General features: G+C 34.8%; 1 protein-coding gene across 5 annotated transcripts in view; it reads left to right on the forward strand.

The window, feature by feature from the left end:
• LOC124994462 (neuroblastoma breakpoint family member 12-like) overlaps positions 1 to 21,969 on the forward strand; it is a 48,824-nt gene that overhangs the window by 1,776 nt on the left and 25,079 nt on the right. The window lies entirely within an intron of this gene.

Below are 21,969 nucleotides of genomic sequence, written 5' to 3' on the forward strand. Positions count from 1 at the left end.
GTGATCTCTAAGTTCCCAGACACCTCACAGTTATTTTGGTTTGTGCTTTTTCTGTCTGCTCAAGAAATCTTCACCTGCTCTGTGGCCTTTGAAGACAGCCTCTGTCTCTTCAGGAATTTTTGTTCTGTCTTGTTTGCTTTGCTTTGTTTTACCCCTTAGGTTTAGTTTTTAATACTCTTTGAATTGACTTTTGTGTGGTACATGTAGTGAACAAGATTCCTTCATCTTCGTATGAATATCAATTATTTCCACACGCTTTTGTGAAGAAATTGTCTTTTGTTTTCCACCTTCCAGAAATGTCAGTTTGGCCATGATCCAGCAAGTTAGAGAAATAGAAGGACACATATACATACATATATATGCATATATCTCAATTTTCAAATAAGTGTGTGTGTATGTGTGTGTGTGTGTGTGTGTGTGTATATCAGAAATATATTGTAGATATTTTGAATATTCTGTGTGCACAACAGTATGTCTTGCAAATATTGTTGTATTTCTTGTGTTTCTAGATACACATTCTCTTTTGAATTTTTTTAAGTTGTTGATGAACTCACTACCTTTATTTTTTTATTTTTATGTGGTGCTGAGGATGGAATCCAGTGCCTCACACAAGTCAGGCAAGTGCTTTACCACTTGAGCCACATCCCCAGCCCATACACATTCTTTCATGCCCTGTTTCATTTGCCAAGAACCTCTAGCGTAATATCAAAAAGCCATAGTCGTAGTGGTATCTTTTTCTCATCACATGAGAAAACTGCCTGTATTTTACTAAAACAGCTATCCATAGGACTTTTTTTTTTCGGAAATGCTAGTTAAGGAAGTTTTATTCTATTCTACTTTGCTAAACCATTTTTTATCCTGAAAGTACACTAACTTTTATTCAATACTTTCCCCATATATGTGGAAGTAATTTTTATTTTCCTCTTAATTCTATTAAGGTGATGGCCTACAATGATTGAATTTTGAATGTTAAATCAGTTTTACATGCCTGAAATCAAACTGACAAAGTAGTTTCTTTAAAGAAAAATCTGTGATCTTGACAAGTCTTTGTCCTATAATTTTTTCTTATTATGTCATTGCTGTATTGGAATTGAGAAAGTGCTAGCTTGCTAAAACAAACTGGGAAATATTCCTTTTTATTTTTCCTATTCTGAGGAAGAATTTGCATATGATTGGTGTTATTTCTTTCATGATATTTGGAGAACTCATCAGTGATGACATTTGAATCTGGAGTATATTGTAAAAATATCTTCAATATATATTCAGTTTCATTAGACATAGCACTATTGAGGTTTTAAAAAGTTTTCTTGCATCAGTTTTGGAAAAATAAGTTTTCCAAGAATTGTGCTCACTTGATATGCATTTTCAAATGTATTGGCATGAAACTATTTGTAGTATTTTCTTATATTGCATTGTCATCCTTTTCTTTAAGTGATGCCTTTCCAATTTTTAGTCTAAATGTTGATATTTCTTCCTTATCCCAATTTTTAGTGAGATTTGCCTTCTACTTGATAATCAAATTATGGCACTGTATTTTCTCTCTTGTGTGCTTGTTCTTGTTTCTAAAATTGCTGTGTAATTTTTTTCGTTATATATTGACAGTTTATAATCATATGATTTATAAGGTACAGAATGATGTTGTGATTTATGAATGTGGCATGGAAGAATCAAATCAAACTAGTTAAAATATCCATCCCCTCAAATACTTAAAATTTTGGTGATGTTGTGGTAGACATATATGAAATTTACTGTCAGGAATTTTTCAGTGTACAATATTCTGTTATTAACTGTATGTGCTTTGCTATGCTGTAGGTTTTTTTTTTTTTTTGTCTTTTAAAGAACACAAAACAGATTCTATATCCTTTTATCATCAACCTCCACCTTCTTCCCACTCCAAACCTGTATACTATTTCCCTACTTTTTGTTTCACTCTTTTCCTAACTTTATGAATGAGGCATTTAAAAAATGAGTTTCTAGAATTCATATTTTCTAAAATCAATTTAAGTCTGTGGCTCTGTTTGACTTCAGCTTCAACCTCATCCCTCAAGTTCTAGTACATTTTTAAGATCATTTCGTTGGAGCTGCAAATGAATCATTGCTTTTAACTCTATAATGCTTGACAGTGGAATATCTCTCCTGAGAAGCCTTCAGTGCAAGGGCTTCAAGGGGATGCCCAGTGGCAGATGGCAGAGAATTCCATGCTTGTCATGGAATCTACTAGTTCAAAAGCCTTGAATTCAAATCACAACTGCCCTGAGATAGAAGAGGTGGGCATAGACTGATAAGTCCCCAGCTAAGCTGTTTTGCTCACAATTTCCTCCTGTTTACATCAAGAAGTCTTTGCACAGTGAATCCCTTTGATGTTTAAAATCTATAAAATGAACATGTAGAGCCTCACTCACTGTTAGAACCAGACTCCATCAGAACTGGGTCACCTATGGAGTCTCGCTTTCACTTTTAATTTTTTATTTTTTTGCTTTTGTAATTGTTTATTTTGTTTTTTAACAAAAGACAGAAACTACTTCCTTACAGCATCTGACCCTAATACCCTAGCCTCCTCAACACATGGCTGGTACCTTTTAAAGTCCTTGTTTCACCTTGGTTGGTTAACGTATTAGTCCTCTTTCCTGAACGGTAAACTCCTTGAACCCAGGGTCTGTGTGATTCATTTTTGTGTGAGGTGAGCCATATTAAATTGCTAGCATCTGCCCTTTTTCTGCCTCCAAAAGCAGCAGCAGCAGTTGCACAGAGTCAGGCTGGCTTTTCCTCAGCGCCTAGCACAGTGCCAGGCTCCCGGCTGAACTAACTTGGCATTGATATCATGTTGGCCTTGGTGTTTAGAAACAGGCTGGTTTGCTGTCTCACACAAACATCTTTAAATTTATTCACAGTGTTAATATAATTTGCAGGATAATTTATACTCACATTTTGTAAATATAGTTCAGGTGTGTGTATAATGGGACAGTCATTGATATGTTTGTGCTGTGAGAAAGAGATTGAAAATGGGACTTCAAGATGAATTCTAGAAGCCGTACAGCTTCTGACTGAGGAAAAATAGGCAAACCTCTAATTCTTTCTGGTTTTTTATTTCTTTTTAAGACTTGTCAGCTAAAAGAGAGTGAGGAGGCTTGAACAAAGGCCACTGTAATTTTTTTTCCACCCAAAGGAAGCCCTTCAAAGCACTGGGCTCTGAGAGAAACCGATGACGGCCAGGTCGAATGGGGCTGACTCTTTGTCAGTCTCTGACTTCTTTAAAGACAGCCCATTTGTCTGGAGGGACTGTTCAAGTTTCTTGGTTAAGGATTTGTCCTATTCTTTTTTTTTTTTTTCCCCCACAGCACTGGGGACTGAAACCAGAGATACTTTGCCACTGACTTACATCCCCAGCCCATTTTCTCTTAAAATTTAAAATTTTTCGTTTTGAGAGTCTTACTAAGTTGCCGAGGCTGGCTTTGAACTTGTAATCCTCCTACCTCAGCGCCCCTGAGTTGCTGGAACTTCTTTCTTTTCTTCATTACAAACAGGTGTAATATTAGACTTGATTGGTTTCTGTCTTTCAATTTTCCACAGACTCAGACCAGAGTTCTCCCCCAAACTTCTCGCTTTCACTTTTAATTGATTCTTTGTCTTTATTTTTTATTTTCCTAATTATATTTTCTGATTTTCCTAATCTGACTCACCACCTGTGCTTGGAGAACTGTTTTGTGCTGTGTGGGTTGTAGCAGATAAACATTTCTAATTTATTTTGATAGTTCTTTGACCTATTGGTTTTTTGAAGTTTGTTAGTGAAACAACAAACTTTTAAAAATTGATTTTAGCTTAATAAACACAATTATAATAATTAAATGAATTAAAATGTGGTGAGACCTTTTAATAGCCTGTATTGGTCAATTTTTGTAAGTGTTCCTATAGGCAGTTGACAAATGGTGTATTCTGTTGTTCAGAGTGGTTTTCTTTATGTATCAAGCAGCCAAAAATTTCTAATTGATTTGTCCAATCTTTTGCATCATTTTTTTTAATCATTTTCAACAGTTATTTAGATAGGTGAATGATGATTATGGATTCATCTGCTTATCCTTTTAGTTATTTAAATTTTTGTTTTTCATATTTGAGCAATCGTGTTTAGTAAATACAAACTTGGAATTATTGCAGTTTTCCTGTGTATTCATCCTTTAACGAATATGATATATCTTTAGAACTAGTAACTATTTTTGTCTTAAAAACTTTTTCTGTCCTTAATATTGCTGATCTAAGTTCCTGTTGATTAGTGTTTGTGTGGTATTTTTTTAATTTTAATTTTGATGATTCCATTTGTTAATACTTAGTATGCTTTGTGCAACATGTAATCTTTTCAAACTACATTGTGAAAGTCTTTGTCTTTAATCGTGATAATCTCTTCACCTTTAATTAAGGATATATTTGAATTTATATCAACATGTTTGCTATTTTTCTATTTGTTCTAATTTTGCACTTTTCTCTTTCCCTTTTAAGATTAACTTTCCGTATGATATCGCAGTTTCCACTCTGTAAGTTATACACCCTTAATTATTTTTATATTATTATTCTAAATATTATAGCAGGTAACCTTGATTTATTAGCCTGTTGTAAATTATATTTCACACTTCTTTCCAGATGACCTTAGGTTTACAAAACCTTCTTCAGTTCATTCATCCTCCTCCCAACTTTGGTGTTAAAGCTATCATGAACTTAATTTTGAAGACCTTTTATTTCTTGACATTTTATTTTGGAGATTTTTAGGCATACATAAAATGGAAGAGAACTGCATAATTAAATAGGTCTACACATGTCCCTGATCAGCAGTTATAAGGGGACAGCCCTTTTTTTCTATACCTAATCCATTTCCTCTCTAGTCCCTTGATTGTTTTGAAACAAATTTCAGACATGACATATTAATCATGTCAGTGTCTTCTTTTTTCATAATTCCCTCTCATAATTTTTATTGTTAATTTCTTTAAAGTGGAATTCATAAAAGATAGCGATTGAGATTCATTGATATGTCCCTAAGTCTCCCAATTTATCAGTGCTCCCAAACATATTCCCAACTTCCCCTTGCATTTTATCTTGAAGATGCAGTTTATCCTGCCCTATGCATTTGTCCTATGTGGTTTCATAAGGTGTGCAATTTGATGATTGCATGCATATGGCATCATTTGAGATACTTCTCTGTTCCTTGTATCCTCTGGAAATCATTAGTAATCCCTACAGACTTATCCACGTTTAGATGGGATTTTATAAAGATTTCTTCATGGTGACTTTCCTCAGAAGATGTAGGTCTGATTTCCTTTCCTTTGTGATGCCTACAGCAACTGAATATGGTAATCAAATCCTATCATTTTCTCTTTGTATATTTGCTGGAAGTATTTATTCTAAGAAGAGAAACTTCTTTTATTACCTATTTGGTTACGTGGAGTTAGGATTTTTTAGGGGAACAAAAAGATAACTTACTACTGATTCTTCGCCTTTATCCTTGTGTTCAAAATAGTAAAGTGCTTCTGTCTTATTTTTTAAACTAAAATTGAGGTTTTAAAAATATTAGTAATTTTGTGAGCTCAAGGATTCAATGCAGTTTATTTCAATCCCCTATAGTTATCACAATTATGGCCAAAATATTCTGGTACTATATTGATGATGGTTTCTGGGTCATTTTGCATAACTCTATTAGTCTTTGATAGTTGCCTATATTTCTATTGAGTTACCCCTGATAGTGGAGTGAATTTTGATTCATTGTACACAAATGGAGTACAACTTTGCATTTCTCTGGTTTTACATGATGTAGAGTCATACCATTTGTGTAATCATGTATGTACATGGGATAATGTTTGTCTCATTCCATCATCTTTCCTTCCCCGCCCCCTACCCTCATTTTTCTTTACATTCCTCCATTCTTCTCTAACAGCGCCCCCCCCCCCCATAAGTATTAACATCCACTTATCAGAGAAACACATTTGGCCTTTGGTTTTTTGGGATTGGCTTATTGCATTTAGGATGATATTCTCCACCTCCATCCATTTACCTGCAAATGCTATAATTTTATTCTTCTTTATGTCTGAGTAATATTCTATTATGTATATATACCAGTTTCTTTATCCATTCATCTATTAAAGGGCATGTAGTTTGGTTCCACAATCTTGCTATTGTGAATTGAGCTGCTGTAAACATTGATGTGACTGTGTGACTGTAGGATGCTGATTTTAAATTCTTTGGGTTTAGGCCAAGGAGAGGGATAGCTGTGTGAAATGGATCCATTTCATGTTTTCTGTGGAATCTCCATACTGCTTTCCAGAGTGATTGCACCAATATGTAATCCCACCAGCAATGAATCATTGTACCTTTTCCCCCACATCCTCACCAACACCTATTGATGCTTGTATTTTTTTAATTCATTTTTATTGTAAACAAATGGGATACGTCTTGTTTCTCTGTTTGTACATGAAGTAGAGGCATACCATTTGTGTAATCATACATTTACCTAGGGTAATAGTTTTTGATTCATTCTGTTATTTTTTTCTTCCCCCCACCCCTCCCAACCCTCTTATCCTTCTGTATAGTCCCTCCTTCCTCCATTCTTGCCCCCCTCCCACCCCCTTGTATTCTTGATAATAGCCATTGTAATTGGAGTGGGATGAAATCATAGGACTTCTATTTGCATTTCTCTAATTACAAGAGATGTTGAATATTTTTTCATATGTCTGTTGATAGCTTGTATGTCTTCTTCTGTGAAGTGTCAGTTCTTTAGCCCATTTATTGATTGGGTCATTTGTATTTTTGGTGTTAAGTTTTTTGTGTTCTTTATAAATTCTACTTTATCTGAAGTGGGTGTATTAAGATTTTCTCCCACTCTGTAGGCTGTCTCTTCAAGTTATTGTTTTCTTTGCTGTGAAAAAGCTCTTTAGTTTGAATCCATCCCATTTATTGATTCTTGCTTTGATTTCTTGCACTTTGGGAGTCGTAAGGAAGTCTGGTCCTAAGCCGACATGGTGAATATTGGGGCTTACTTTTTCTATTTGGTGCAGGGTCTCTGGTCTAATTTCTAGTTCCTTGATCCATTTTGAGTTGAGTTTTTGTGCAGGGTGAGAGGGGTTTATTTTAATTTTGCTGCATATGGATTTCCAGTTTTCCCAGCCATTTGTTGAAGAGGCTGTCTTTTGTCCAATGTAGGTTTATGGTGCCTTTTTCTAGTATGAGATAAATGTATTTATGTGGGTTTGTCTCTGTGTCTTCTGTTCTGTACCATTGGTCTTTGTTTTGGTGCCAATACCATGCCTATTTGTTAGTGTGACTCTTTGTATAGTTTAAGGTCTGGTATTGTTATGCTGCCTGCTTCACTTTCCTTACTACGGATTGCTTGGGCTATTCTGTGTCTTTTATTTTTCCAAATGAATTTTATGATTGTTTTTTCTATTTCTTTATGAATGTCATAGAAATTGCATTAAATCTGTATAATGCTTTTGGTAGTATGGCCATTTTGACAATATTAATTCTGCCTGTTCAAGAACATGGGAGGTCTTTCCGTCTTCTAAGGTCTTCTTCAATTTCTTTGTTTATTGTTCTATAGTTTTCATTATGGAAGTCTTTAACCTCTTGTTAGATTGATTCCCAATTGGGTTTTTTGGTTTTTTTGAGGCTATTGTAAATTAGGTAGTTTTCCTAATTTCTCTTTCAGTTCACTGATACAAAGGAACATGTTTGATTTATGGGTGGTTATTTTATATCCTGCTACTTTGCTGAATTCATTTATTCTAGAAGTTTTCTGGTGGAATTTTTTGGATGTGCTAAATATCGAATCATATCATTGGCAAATAGTGATAGCTTGAGTTCTTCTTTACCTATATGTATACCTTTAATTTCTTTCTTCTAATTGTTCTGGCTAGAGTTCCAAGGATATTGTTGAATAAAAGTGTTGAAAGAGGACATCCTTGTCTTGTTCCAGTTTTTAGAGGGAATGCTTTCGATTCTTCTTTGTTTAGAATTATGCTGGCCTTGGGTTTAGCATAGATAGCTTTTAAAATGTTAAGGTGTGTTCTTATCATTCCTAGTTTTTCTAGTGTTTTGAATATGAAGGGGTGCTGTATTTTGTCCAGTGTTTTCTCTGCATCTATTGAGACAATCATATCATTGTTGTCTTTAAGTCTATTGATGTGATAAGTAAATTACATTTATTGATTTCCATATGTTGAACCATCCTCGCAGCCTTGGGATGAACCCCACTTGATTGTGGTGCATTATCTTTTAAATCTGTTTTTGTATGTGGTTTGCCAGAATTTTATTGACAATTTTTGCATCTGTGTTTGTCAGTGATATTGGTCTGAAGTTTTCTTTCCTTGATGTGTCTTTGTCTGGTTTTGGTATCGGGGTCATACTAGCCTCATAGGATGAGTTTGGAAGGGTTCCCTCTTTTTCTGTTTCATGGAATAATTTGCGGAGTATTGGTGTTAATTCTTCTTTGAAGGTCTTGTAGAACTGGGCTGAGAATCTGTCTGGTCCTGAGCTGTTCTTGATTGGTAACCTTTGATGGTTCTTCTCTTTCATTGCTTGAAAATAAAAAATAAAAACTACCCCAACACCTGGACTAAATAATATACTATTCAATGTTGAATGGATAGCAGAAGAAATCAGGGATGAAATAAAAACTTCAGGTAAATGGGAACACTGATACAACATATCAGAATCTCTGGGACACTGTGTAGGCAGTGCTAAGAGGAGAGTTCATTGCATTGAGCTCATTCATTCAAAGAATATGAAGTCAATGAATAAATGACCTAACATTACATCTCAAAGCTCTAGTGTGGTTCTTTATGTAAAATTTGTTTTGAAGTTACCTTAGCCTTAACCTTTATCAAGCAATGGATCGTTCCCCACATTGTCTATGCTCTCTTTTCTCCACACCTTGACTGTTGGTCTTCTTCCTGTTGATAGATGGCATTCACCTGCATCTTCATGTAGGAATCCTCTTTGTTGCAGGTTTTACTCAAATGCTGCATCCTTCATAGAGGTCTCCCGAGCATCCAAGCCAAATTGCTGTCTTTTCTGTTTTCAGAGAGTGTATTGTAATTTTTATTTTTAATTTTTATATAAGTTTTTGAACATTAAAAATTATTTTTTAATCCTACTACTATCTTTCAGATGAGGTATTTTTAAGTCTTGTTTGATGCAGTCTGAGTGCATAATGCATTGCTTGGCCCACAGCCATCCATACTGTCTAATGAAGCTTATACTTTCAACCGAGTGTGTGTATGGGAGAGAGAGAATGTGTTGTGTTAATCACCTATTACTTTCCAGATACTGCTCTAAATGTTAGGGCTGTAGCAATGAAATCAACATGTTGTTAGGGATGGGATGGTGACACACAAATAGATTCACGGTATGCTAGTGATACTAAGTATTATGGAGAAAAATTAAGCAAGTAAAGGGGAAAGGAGTTTTGGAAGGTGGGATGGGTTATTTCTCTTTTCTGTGGGTTAGTTAGGAAAAGCCATTCTTATTAAGGTGACATTTGATCAGATACCTGAAAGGAGTGAGGGAGCTAGTTCTTTTTTTCTGTGCATGATTCCAAGTATTATCAGCATAAGTAAAGTCTTTGGGGATATGAGGGTAAACGAAGGACCAAGGAATTTAGGGGATAGACTGAATGAAAAGAGAAGATGTCAAAAATTCTCAGGAGCATTGGATAAATAGAATAACAGATTCCATAGACTTTAATTGGACAGTTCATTTCATTTGCAGCTGAATTCAGGCATAATCTATTGCCTTTTAAGATTTCCTGTCCATACGTTAAATGACTCCTGTAATTTTTATTAACATGACGGTTAAAAGAATGACTTAAATTGTTGTTCGCCACTGAAGATCTAATTTCATTCTTCATGTAGCTATGTACTAGTAAGCCATACTAGGCAAGGCATCCAGTCATCAATTGGAAAAGAATCAAACTATAGTCATCCAAAGGTCAGAAAAATGAAAAATGTGTGTGTGTGTGTGTGTGTGTGTATGTGTGTTGGTACCAGGGACGGAAATCAGTGGCACTCAACCACTGAGCCACATCCCCAGCCTTTTTTATATTTTATTTAGAGACACTGAGTTGCTTAGCACCTTGCTGATACTGAGGCTTGCTTTGAACTTGAATTATCTCAGCCTCCAGAGCCACTGGGATTACAGGCATGTGCCAAGGGTCAGAATTATATTATTCAATCAGGAGTGTTTTCTAAAATATCTTCATATAAAATGCTTGCATTATTGATATACCATCTATTTGTCTTTAAACATCTATTAGAGGAAATAGATTAGAAGTTAGATAGAATTGTTATAAGGCTTCTTAAGGCACTGGCATTGACAAAACTGTTGCCACTCTCAATTGAAGTAGAATTACTGCCTTATTGGTCAGCATGGATAATAGATTTAGTGGTCTATAATTATTAGAAAATGAGTTGTTTTAACTTTAACATATTTATTGCACCAGTGTTTTAGACAAGTTTTTACTGAAATTGTTTCTTTCAAATTAAGTAGCAAGATAGAAATCGGCTACAAATGAAGACAAATCTTCATATTGATATTGTGATCTCTGTTGAAGCAAAATAAGTCATTAACTATTAATTTCCAAATCATTTCATTTCTCAATTGTTGCTAGTTTCTGTTATAGACCCTGTTAGAAGGTTATCTGGATTTTAAATAACTTTTAAAAAAAATGTTAAACTAACAAGTTGATTTCAGGCATGGTTGACAAAGGCTCTCTCCAGAGAACACTTTTAAATTCAGTCCTTGATTTCTTTGTTCTTGATGCTTGTTGGGAATTCTGATACGACACCTGAAATTCCTTCAGTCTTTTTTCTCTAAAATTCTAATATGAAACTTCTTTTGTTCTTTTTTGTTATACATGACAGTAGTACATTTTGTTATACATTGATATATGACACATACATGGACTATAACTTCCCATTCTTGTGGTTGTACATGCTATGGAATTACACTAATTGTGTATTCATATATGAACATAGGAAAGTTATGTCCAATTCATTCTACCATCTTTCCCATTCCCATCCCTCTCCCTTCCCCCTATTCTTCCCTGTCCAATCCAGTGAAACCCCACTCCTTCCTCCCTCCCACCTGTTGTGAGTCAGCATCTGCATATCAGAGAGAACATTGGGCTTTTGGTTTCCTGGGATTGGCTTAATTCACTTACGATAGGCTTCAGTTCCATCCATTTAGTGGCAAATACATGCATAATATCATTCTTTGTGACTGAGTAATATTCCATTGTGTATATGTACCACATTTTCTTTATCCATTTGTCTATTGAAGGGCACCTAGGTTGGTTCCATAGCTTAGCTGTTGTGAATTGAGTTGCTATGAACACTGATGGCTGTGTCACTATAGTATGGTGATTTTAAGTCCTTTGGGTTTATGTGATGAATTCTTTGAGTGATTTGGATTGAGAAATGTTAGCTGTACATTTCTCCATTGAATTATGTCTGCATGGATAACATCAGGATGATCTGATTGAGCATGCCCAATGTGACCATAGATGTCATTTTGGAGCCGAGATGTACAAAGGCTGATTGATAACACCCCTGGTACAGCTTGACCTTAAGTGGAAATACTTATTAGTCTGCCTCACATCTTTAATCACAGTTTTTTACAAACTGTAGCCAATAGCTCATTCTGCCTGCAGGAATACCCATTCCATATTTTCTCTCTCTCTCTCTCTCTCTCTCTCTCTCTCTCTCTCTCTCTCTCTCTCTCTCTGTCTCTCTGTGTGATGATCTAGGCTTTATATTCTTCTCCTTAACAGTGCTCTGCACAAAGTCCCCTTTTATAAAGGGCAAGCTTGTGTATATTTTCTCATCTCTGTTTTCCCAAACATCTTGACTGTCATGCATCACTTGCTTCTTTAGAGTCTATCTTACAAGAATCTGTGCTACATTTATCTCCAGACTTGCATTAAAAAACAAAAAAAAAAAATTACTTCTGCCCCAGGTGTTCAAGTAAATGGTCTCTGCCAAATGTCATTTTTCTATTCAATGAATATTACCTCTAAAAAATTAAGTGGATCTAGGGCTGGGGAGGTAGCTCATTTGGTAGAGTGCTTGCCTCACAAGCGTCAAGGCCCTGGGTCCAATCCCTAACACTGGAAAAAAAAAGTGCATTTATATTCATGAAAAACAAACTAGGCATGTGAAACAACCAGGCACTTAGCAAAATAAGACTGTTAAAAGCAGAATTCAGTCTTTTTTCTAATACACTGTCATATTCAGAAATGTTTTCTCTCATTCCATGCCTCTCTCTTCTATTGATTTTTTTGTCTTTTACCATGTATAAGCTTTTTAAACTCAGTGCAATGCCATCTAATTTTGCTTCTGTTACCTGTATTTTTGGGGTCATTTTCAAAAAATGTTAGCCAAGACCATTGTTGAGAATCTGTTCCTTGTTCTGGTGTTTTTAATCATTACAGATCTACATTTAATCCTTAGTCCATTTGAGTTGATTTTTTATGTGGTGAGAGATAAAGGTCTAAATTTCATTCTTCTGCATGTGTCCATCAGTTTTCTCAACACTATTTATTGAAGAGACTGTCTTCTCCATTGTGTGTTCTTGGTACCTTTCCAAACATCAGTTGGATAGACATGTGGATTTACTTCAGGGTTCTCTACTCTGTTCCATTGGTATATATGTCTGTTTTTTGAACCATCTATTTAATAACAGTTAAAATCCAAAATATATGAAGAACCCAAAGAGCTCAATAGCAAGAAAACAAATAATCTAACTGAAAAATGGACAAAGGACCTGAAAAGTCATTTCTAAAAAGAAGACATGAAAGTGACAAACAGGTATATAAAAAATGTCACATATCACTAATCATCATAGAAATGCAAATTGAGATACTACCTTACATCTGTTAAAATGAGAATTACCAATAAGGCAAAAAGTGACACATTGTGGCAAGGATAATAGAGAAAAGGGTACCTACCTTTTTACATTATTTGTAGGATTGTAAATTGGTGTAGCCATTGTGGAAACCACTATGGAGATTCTTGAAACAATAAAAAAGAACTGCCAAATGATCCAGCAATTCGCCTTCTGGTTATATACTCAAAGCAAATAAAATGAGCTTTCCCCAAAAGTTCTCTGCACTCCCCTGTTCTTTGCAGAGTTATTCACAGTAGTTAAGATGGAATCAGCCTGAATGTCTATCAGCACATGAATGGAGAAAGAAAATGTGGTGTATGTACATGATGGAGTACTGTGCGGTATTAATAAAGAAGGAAATGCTGTCCTTGTGACTCCGTGGATGAACCTGGAGACTGTTATTCTAAGAATCATGCACAGAAGGATAAATATTGCATGATGTCATTTGTGGGATCTCAAAAAGTGGAACTCACAGAAACAGAGAGTAGAATAGTGGCTGCCAGAAACTGTGGGGGTATGAGAAGATGTTGTCAGGGATATAAAATTTCTGGTAGATTGGAAGAATAAATTCAGGCTATCTGCTGTGGAACATGGTGACTATAAGAGTGTGCTGAATGCTTGAAAATTGCTGAGAGTCAATTTTATTTTTTATTCTTTTATTTATTTATTCATTTATTTTGATTCATTGTAAACAAATGGGGTACAACTTGTTTCTCTGGTTGTACATGAAGTAGAGGCATACCATTTTTGTAATCATACATTTATATAGGGTAATGGTGTTTGTCTCATTCTGTTATTTTTCCTTCTCACCACCCCTCCCACACCTCCCACCCTTCCCACCACTCTCACCGCTCTCACCCCTCCCACCCCTCTTTTACCTCTATATAATCCATCCTTCTTTCATTCTTGCCTCCCTTCCACCCCCCATTATGTATCACCATCTGCTTATCAGAGAGATCATTTGTCCTTTGTTTTTTTTGGGGAATGGCTTATCTCACTTATCATGATGTTCTCCAGCTTCATCCATTTGCCTGCAAATGCCATAATTTTATTCTTCTTTATGGCTGAGTAATATTCCATTGTGTATATATACCACAGTTTCTTTATCCATTCATCTATTGAGGGGCATGTAGGTTGGTTCCACAATCTGGCTATTGTGAATTGAGCAGCTATGAACATTGATGTGGCTGCATCACTGTAGTGTGCTGATTTTAAGTCCTTTGGATATAGGCCAAGGAGTGGGATAGCTGGGTCAAATGGTGTTTCCATTCCAAGTTTTCTAAGGAATCTCCACACTGCTTTCCAGAGTGGCTGCACTAATTTGCAACCCCACCAGCAATTTATGAGTGTACCTTTTTCCCCACATCCTTGCCAACACCTGTTGTCACCTGTATTCTTGATAATCACCATTCTAATTGGGGTGAGATGGAATCTTAGGGTAGTTTTGATTTGCGTTTTCTTATTAGCTGTTGAACATTTTTTCATATATCTGTTGTTTGCTTGTAGATCTTCTTCTGTGAAGTGTGTTCATTTCCTTAGCCCATTTGTCGATTGGGTTATTTGTATTCTTGGTGTAAAGTTTTTTGAGTTCTTTATGGATCCTGGAGATTAGTGCTCTATCTGAAGTATGTGTGGCAAATATTTTCTCCCACTCTGTAGGCTCTTTCTTCACATTGCTGATAGTTTCTTTTGCTGAGAGAAAGTTTTTTAGTTTGAGTCTAAACAATTATTGATTCCTGCTTTTATTTTTTGTGCTATGGGAGTCATATTAAGGAAGTCTGATCCTAAGCTGACATGATGAAGATCTGGACCAACTTTTTCTTCTATAAGGTGCAGGGTCTCTGGTCTGATTCCAAGGTCCTTGATCCATTTTGAGTTGAGTTTTGTGCAGGGTGAGAGATAGAGGTTTAGGATTTCCAGTTTTCCCAGCACCATTTATTGAACAGGCTGTCTTTTCTCCATTGTATGTTTTTGGCACCTTTGTCTAGTATGAGAAAACTGTATTATTTGGGTTTGTCTGAGAGTCAGTTTTAAATATTCTCACCACAAAACCATGATGAACATGTGAGAAAACAAATACCTCAATTAGCTTGAGTTAGCCATTACAAAATGTGTACAAATACCAGTGCATCATGGTATGCACTATCAAGATAGACAATTTTATTTGTCATTTAAAAAGTAAAACAGATAAAAATAAAATGAAATCCTGTCATAAACTTAAGTACTTTGATATGATTATAAGAAAAGGTAATCATTCATGAGCATCTATAGAAATTGGGTTAGGAGGTACTTTTTTCATGGTCTATTGTGTCTGTCTTTGGAAGGTCAGAAAGCAACTTTCTGAAAAAACATGATGTGGCGTAATTGTGTTTTGGGGAAAGTCTTATTGATTTGATGGATGCATATGAAATTGCCATTTTTGTAAGTCAAAAACATGATGATTTCATATGATTACCTAAATATCAGTAGACAAGAAAAGGAGGGACAGATGTACATAAACTCATCAGTTCAGAACGGGTTAGCATTAAAAGTCAAAGGCATTTGTAATTAACTTGAGGATGGCCTCTTGATGTATAAAAAATGTATAATTAAATAGGGACTATTGTTGTTGTTCTTTAGATTATACAAAGTTAAGTCTCCTACAAAGAAATGGAAAGTCTTGTCAACATAGATGAATTAAATTTCTTCTGTGAGCCTTGTACCTAAGATTTGAAGGTCAGCGGAACTTTTCCAGAAACTGTCTACCCACCACTGAATCTAAAATATTTATTATAAAAATTTAAATTCTAATGTTACATAACTTGATCATTTGAACATCATTTTAATCCAAATGGACAATAGGATAATAGTAAATGAATTAGTAGTAATAAATGACACAAGTAACATGACGTATATCAAATGCTTATTGTATGTCATGTACTAGTTTAAGGATTTTGTTATATATGACTGATATGTATAACAACAATAAGCAAACATAATAATTCAATGATCTGTGAGACTTCATTTCATGGCAATTTGTGACTGTAATTTTTAATTTTGAGATCTTATCTCTAGAAATCAAACACTCCAAATTAAACTAATATGTGAATATTGACTAGGCTGGAAAACAAATTTAAATGTCTCCTATGAAAAATAAGAAATGAGCTTTAAAAGTCAAAATGTGATGGTTGATGAATATCCCTATTTTTTGAATCCTATAAAAACAGAAATAAATATCCTGGTCAAAATTTTATATACTTGTACGCAAAGAAAATATGCATAAATGTATGTTTTTGCCTCATGTATGCTTTTTTTTTTTTTTTTTTCCTCCAAAACAGTGAAAGGTTTCTGGGACTTAGGAAAGTGAAGAGTACTGCAGTGATTTTAGCAATTCTTGTAAGTTACATTCATCTTGGTTTAGAAAGGTAATTTGCTGGGCATAACCTTTTGATTCATTTTCCTTTTTCTAGTGACTATAGTGTTTTACCATTATTTATGAAATCATACTTTGATTCTGATTGTGGAATCTCTGACAGCTTTACTTCCTTAGGGCTACTTTCCAAATGTGTTAATATTGATTGACTCAAGCTCTTTACAGTCTCTTATCGATATTCCGTAGTATCTAGAAGTTTATATTTAAAATAAAGGTAAAATCCTTATCAAATTCCTTAAATTTTGTTTAGAGTGTGTGGCATGCATTTTTGTGATGTTCTATGCCTTAGGTAGGCTACTTATTGTTGGAAAGTGTTACATTTTATATCATATGATTCTTTAACTTTTTTTTTTTTGTCATGGCGCTGGGGATTTGAACCCAGGGCCTTGTGTTTGCGAGGCAAACACTCTACCAACCAAGCTGTATCCCCAGCCCTCATGTGATTCTTTAAAAGCTCAGAATGTAAGAGTTGAAAAAAGCTATTAGAGTAATGTTAGAGATTCTGTAAGGATTTCCAAGTTTGCACATTTTTTTCTGTTCTAAGTTTAATTGAGATTTCCCAGAATTTTTACTGAAGAGTAATTGATATTCTGAGTTTTGTAGTTTCAAAAAAGATCAAATTGTTAGAGGAGATATAAATAGTTCAATAAAGGACTGAAGGCAAAATATCATGTATTTGATAAATTTTTGTAAAGGTTCTTATCTGATCCAGCACTAAGCTGAAGTCATCAAGGTCAGATAATTGCATTCTTTGTGATTGGGTTAGTTTTCTTTTACTCTCTTCCTGACAACCATTGGACTAAACTGCCCAGACCTCCTGTATATCTCAATACCACAGTGGATGAAAGAGAGAAGATAGACCAGAGCCAGTACAGAGCTTTCACAGATATAATAAGTGAATGTGTTACTAGTGTGATAAATAGATACATATGTGTATATGCATATGTACATACATATACATACATATATGTAGTGAGATACACACACACACCCCTATCATATATTACAACAGTTCTATACAAAATGGAGCTGACCTATGATTGATCGGCAGTTTGTTTTCATTTTGATTTTTAAAGGCAGTAAAATTAAATGAGATTAACTTTCTGTTTGATCAAGCAACAAGTTTACACATTTGTAATTTCACAGAACGAAATATCTACAAAAAGGTTTGTGTTTCAGAGGGGTTTTTCTGAGGGGGCAATAGTATTTTTGGCAGTTTCCTAAAATGTGCAAAGGTTAAACCTAAACTTCTCTTAATTTTCAGGAACTTAATGACTATTCTGAATTCATAATTTAAAAGTTTGATGCTATCTTTTATCAACAATATAAATGACAGGTTTCATATCTGAAGTATAAATAATTTGCCATCATTAATTCTCCTCTTTTGACTACTAAGCATAATGCCCCGCCCAAAGCATTCATGGAAAAATGTTTGTTAAAAATATTTAGTCAGTTGTCTGTGTTGAGGAAAATTGTCCAAGACACTTGACCTATAATTACTGTCTTTGACATTTATTTAGAATTTATCCCCTTGATTTTTGGCTCAGAGTCACAAGCATTGATGGAGGACGACTAAAGCAACTTGTCTTGACCTCTGCTCTCGTACTTGCCAAATTATTTTGAGCCAAAAAATTCCTATGTATTTTATGGACATTATAACCACAATTCTCAATTTGCCCATTCAACTATGTTTCATCATTTCCCCCACGTTGTATACCTTAAGTTGTTTAAGATTTTATTGGCAAATCCCTCATTTTCCTGGAGTTTTTACTTGGAAGTTCCCCAGATAAACATCAAATCAATAATACTTAATTACACTCTAAGTATAGGTACTGTGTATATTTCACAATGTTTAATTAATCTCCCTCAGTAGAATATTTCAATGCTGTTTTCATAATGGGACTAGTATTATGAGCTCTAAAAATATTTTATGTTGCAGTCAGTTACTAATTATGAAGCAAAACTTCATTCTTTTTTTCCCCTTGCTGTGCAATCCTACTACTTACTGTTTATCATGGCCTGAATCTTGTGCCAGTTACATTGGTTATGTGTACTTCATTTGCATATAGTTTATGAATATTCTAAAATTGTTCTGTGTAAGATCTGCCTGGATTAATACAATTTTTTAGTTATCTCAGTACCCATTTTATTCAAGCAGGCTATGTCAGAAATGTCATCTTTATCTTTCATGAAGTGGCTTAAGCCCAGACTGTTTCTTTCTAGATATAATGTGATTGCTAAGGTCATTAAATAATAGACAAAGACACCATTGTCCAGGCCAAAAACAAAAAACAAGCCAAAAAGAACAACCAGGCATGGATACAGTTCACACTTATTTCTTTTTCTATTACTGTGAAAATTTGATTTGTCATAATATTAGTTAATTGTTTTGAATGCTGAATCCAATCAGTCTAGTCAGTTTTCCAAGGAAAAAGGATAGGCTTAAACAAGGACTTTGGCAAGATTGGAGGGAAGTACTGAAATAGGTTAATTAGTTTGAGGCATGTTTTGATATTAAATATTTATTAACTTATTAAATTAAGTGTTATTAAATTATATTAAGTAGATAATATGTTCACACATTGAACAATGTGTTGTTGACAAATTTAATTTTCACCTCTAAAAACCCCCATAATCTTTGCATTCAGTGCCTTGTATTTCAGTGTGAATATTGTGTAGCATATGTCTGTGAATCCTTCAATTTAAAAATGTGAGAGATTATAAAACTGCCAGAAACCAAATATAGAAAACTTATACTAAATCATACAGATTCCTATTCCTTGTAAACATTAGAAATAATGAGTGACTTAATCTAGCTGATAAATAACAGCCTACATAAACATATTTTACATTTTTTTTTCATGGATGCATATAGGGATAGCTTACACAGTTAATAACATTAAGCAATCTTAGGGTATAATCATTGGTTTCTTTTCATTTTAAAATGAGGATTATGAAAACAATCATATTTTACAAGCAACTAGGTTCACATATTCATTGGATATAAAACAATTAAATATTAACACAACAGAAATCTTATACTAAAGCTTTTCTTTGTTATAAAAGCAAATGTAAATACATAGAATGGTCTTAAAGCAACTTGAGTACAGTTGTTCCTTCATATCTGTGGTTTCCACATCTGTGGACTCAGTCAACTGCAGATCATTCATAATGTATGTAGTCGGGCCTCTCCGTGGCTGCAGCTGTACTAAACATGTACAGGCTGATTTGTCATTCTGAAAACAATACAGTACAATAAAAAGGATTTAGATACTATTTACATTGTATTAGGTATTATGTAGACTCTGTAGATGACTGATAGAACCAGGAAGTGTGTGTATGCAGATACTCTATTATGTTATTTAAGGGATGTGAGCATCAGTGCACTTCAGTACCTGAGGAAGAGTCTAGAAACCAATCTCTACAGATTGAGGGACAACCTTATATAAAATGAAGAAATGATTAAACAATTGTTTTGAATAACTGCATACGCAGACAAATCTCATTTTTAATGTAATTGATCAACATTAGACTTATATAACTTCCTTTTTGTAGCTATGTTCTGTGTAATGTCTTTCTTATAATGGTTGAAAAATAAAGAAAGTATAATAGAGCTATTTTGATTACGTCCTAACAGTTCACTTGGTGTTGGCAGATTGTAACTAAAAGATAATGTGTAAACTAATATGATTTAAATTCTGTTTGTTCTTTCAAATGGGAAACAAAAGAGTACAATTCCATGTTTAATAACAAAATTTATAAAACAATTTGGCTTCAATTCATGTTTAAAATCAGATTATACAATGTCATATAAAATATAATACCAGTATATTTGCGAGTGCACATATACACTCTCACATATGTATAAAGGTAGATAGGTAGGCAGGTTGATTGATTGGTTGATGTAGGAAAGATACCACATTATTACTTCTAATATAAGAGCCAATTTCCAACAATTGGCTATATTTTCCCGGCACTTCTTGGTTGTAGCAAGTCTTTTCTTATGACTACAGCCCAAGTTATTCTCAGCTTTGAAGTAACCCAAACACTAAATTCACCCGTTTCTTTGACAAGCATTTCTTTGAGGCAACTGTCCTCTGCTAGGTTCACGAGGGTAGGAATAATCAAGCTTCACCAAAGTTTTTGAATTCAGAAACTACCTCTGCACTCTTGTGTGGATAAATTGAGGTTGAGATCTATATCTGGTTTATGTGTGGTCGACTGTAGCTTACTGGCAGGGATTTCATATCAAGAAATCAGAAAATAATGATATCTTCACAATTCGTAGAGAAAGAATCCTAGAATGCACAAAATCTCTTGGATTCTGCAGTGTCTCAAGAGCATAAACTTCTGATGTATGTAAAAATGGACACAATTTATAGAAAAGGTTGAGCCACTGTTATGTTGTGTGTATGTGCTGTGGGTCACTGTTGTATGAAGTAAGGATTCTCATCCATTATCCTCAGCTCATTTCTAGTCAGTGCATCTTCTCCTATGTTCTGCCATGAAAGCAGCAGCACTCTGCCATTATCCTTGGTGGATCATTTTCTTTTTCTTAGAAGGTAGAACCCCTTGACCTTCTGTGACCACTCCCTTAGGTGTCTTTCAGGACCTCCTGAGACTCTTGCATCTAATCCTTCTTGGTTTAATCATACACTTTATCACACCAGGCTGAGCAAAGAGGGACAGGAGGAAATGGAGGAAGTGGAAGAAGCCCTGAAGGACTCATTGGATGAGGGCCGTAAGACATCCACCAACCTCTGTGCTCCGGTATTGATCTGTAGGATGAACATGAAGTCTCTTCTCTGGATGCAGCTTGGGGGTAGTCCATTAAAAGAGAACTGTACTCCTCTCGGTCATATTTCTCAAGGGTGAAATGAAACTTCAGAATGATGCACACAGGAATAACCAGAGTAGGGTGGTTGTGGAGACTACCATAGCCTCACAGGCACCACTGATGCATGTGTGTATCACTGATGCATGTGTGTAGCAGAGGTCTGCATGCTCTCTTTCCTCCAAGCTATAACAGCTGATCTCTCCTATAATATCCTTGCTAATTTTTGATCCTGAACAGTAAGTCATCTTTGAGATTAGTGACTGTATAAATAGGTTAGTACTCTTGATTGCATCACAGGAGATAGTGTTGGCATGGTCTCTCATTAGTGTTTTAGAATTATTCCAGAATGACTGAACTGGATCCTGACATACTCCACTCCCTTTAATAGAAATCATCCTGTTTTCTCACTAGCACAAAAGGTCTTTCCTCATGGAAGGTCTATAGATTCCACACATCATTTCAGTCCCAGTATATAATTCCAAATCTACCAAGAAGCAGCAGCTTCTGGAGTAAGGTATGAATCTTGAAGAAAGTTTTTCAGAAACTAGTCTTCAATCTTTTCTTGATAACTTGGAATATGAATAGTTTTAACTGATCATTAGATTCAGAAAACAAAATGTGATGCTATTAATTGACCAAACAAGGGCTATCTGACCAGTGACTGAGGAAAGAACACCTTTCCATTTCTCAGAAGATACAACCCAAGACTTCCTTGAGTGTCCTCCTCAGAGTTTCCTTTTATCACATAAAGAATACGCTCACTCTGTGTTTAAGTTGGCCCAGGTTTGGTAATGGGGTATAA

The sequence above is a fragment of the Sciurus carolinensis genome, chromosome 1 (genome assembly GCF_902686445.1).
Source record: "Sciurus carolinensis chromosome 1, mSciCar1.2, whole genome shotgun sequence".
NCBI lineage: Eukaryota > Metazoa > Chordata > Mammalia > Rodentia > Sciuridae > Sciurus > Sciurus carolinensis.